General features: G+C 41.9%; 1 non-coding gene across 1 annotated transcript; it reads left to right on the plus strand.

The window, feature by feature from the left end:
• The first annotated feature begins 555 nt into the window (after window positions 1-555).
• LOC121852055 lies at window positions 556-686 on the plus strand. The gene has a single exon (XR_006086049.1). It is a non-coding gene; the product is annotated as a small nucleolar RNA ACA64 (small nucleolar RNA).
• The last annotated feature ends 1357 nt before the right edge of the window (window positions 687-2043 follow it).

Consider the following 2043-nt stretch of genomic DNA (forward strand, 5'->3'; position numbering starts at 1 on the left):
TTTCTAATTGCTTATGCCTCACAAGTACAGAAAATGGCTATTATTCCCCACAAACATTGCTTTTGTGACCAGGACAGTGATATTTTGAAATTTACCTATTTTCAATGAGAACGTGCTGTGCATTTGTGCCATTCTGCTTTCATGTTGACTTTTTTGCTTGAGCTAATGAGCAACATGCAAAATTTTGCCTTTAGGTTTCACTTAATGTCATGAGGCCTAAATGAAAAAAAATACACTTTTTAGACCCTTACTGTGCGTTCTGGAATGGTTTTTTTGGCGGTATTTTTGTTTTCCAATACTATATTCATTGTACATATTTGGTTTGCAACAATAATAGGAAACAGTGGCCAATTAATATATTTTAGGATTTGCAACACCAATCCCTCGATGGACACTGCTTTCGAGTTGACATTCTCGCAGTAAGTAAGCCACATTTGACAAGTGGTGTACTTTAAAAGTTATTGATAATGAGGCGTAGAGACATTACACTTGGACATTTTAGACCCTTACCGTCAATCCTGGAATGTTTTTCTTTGCCGGTCATCTCCCATTGGCACAGCCTGAAAATAGCCACAGGGGAGTCTATGCCTGTGGTTAGATATCTGTGCCCACAGCGAATCGAGGAGCATAGTAAGTAGCCGTCGGTGACACCCACACAGACCGGCGAAAGGAGTGCTCCCACATTCGATGTCCTCGTGTACATGAGCTGCCTGTGCTCGGCAACTGAATGTGCGGAAAAAAATGATTGTCGCCGAGTGCTGTACTTAGCCAGGGTCTGAATCTAGTTTTTTGGGGGTTAAATTCACAAAGTCATTCAAGCTTGTCCACTTAAACAGGCCAGATCTTCTTTTACGTGTGGTTGATATTGGCGAGTGCAGCAGTCCTGATAGAATTATCGTGGTTGGCTATGTATGGTGCGAAATAAATTGAACATAAATACCCATTGTCACCTGTCATAATGGTCCACCTCTCCTGTCGCCCCCTCTGCCCCCGCCCCACCACTCTCTTTGCCACAGCTGTGGCGTGTGTCTAATCAGCTGTTCCTGGCGCATGGCAAAACCCTGCTGGTGAGCGCGTTCACCTGTGAGCCCACTTGCCTTGCCTTGGCCCTGGGCAAGCAGCACCAGCTGCTCCACACAGGTGACCACACCCCCTGCCCCTTGTAGTCCCATTCAATTTGTCCAGTCGGCGCTCAACACGGTGCATCTTGTATGGCATGGATTGGATGCACTAATTAGTAATAATTAGTTCCTAGGATGAGCCATGTGTGACTTCTGGGGACAGATGCGTTGTACTTGTATTTAGTAACAGACTGTTTTCTTGTTTATTGACATAGATGTCTGTATTGTATTCATGTTCTTTATAAAAAAAAGTAAAAACAAATATTGACTGTTGCGCATGCCGTCATTTAAGTTCAGTTAAAGGCCAATCAGATTCTTGCCCACCTGATACAAAATCACTTAAAAGGTCATGTCAAGTTGTGTAGCACTTGGTGTGTGTTTGATCGATTTAAAAATCCAAACATCGATTTCTCCTTTGACACATTTTGCCCTGATTGTTATTTTTTTGATGGCTTTGATAAAGTTTATATTATTTTTCTTTTACCATCTTGGTGAACCAAGTCACTCTTGCGAAACAAACTATTCTGGTCTCTGGTTAAACAAATGAAATTGACCTAAATCTATGCTTTTTGTGCACATTTTAACGTTGTTTTTGTTGGTTTTTCGATAGACACAAAACCAAGCCCGACACTGGTCAACTGGTACGCGCAGCCTGTGAAGGACGAGCAACCAAAGTAACGTAAACACAAAAGGATGTTTCATTAGTAGATGAGTGTAATTTAAGTCCCTATGACCAAGGGGATACCCTGTCACACTATTTGTGGGCCCCTTTATTTGAGTTGGCTTATGGGACCCAGTGTAGCCACATAAACTAAACTATTTTTATTTTTACCAGATAAGGCCCACTGAGCTATTTAGCTCTTTTTCAGAAGTGACCAGGCCACAAATGATAGCTCAATGAAAGTGGCTTATGTGGAAATGT

This window comes from Callorhinchus milii, unplaced genomic scaffold (genome assembly GCF_018977255.1).
Source record: "Callorhinchus milii isolate IMCB2004 unplaced genomic scaffold, IMCB_Cmil_1.0 Scaffold358, whole genome shotgun sequence".
NCBI classification, from domain to species: domain Eukaryota; kingdom Metazoa; phylum Chordata; class Chondrichthyes; order Chimaeriformes; family Callorhinchidae; genus Callorhinchus; species Callorhinchus milii.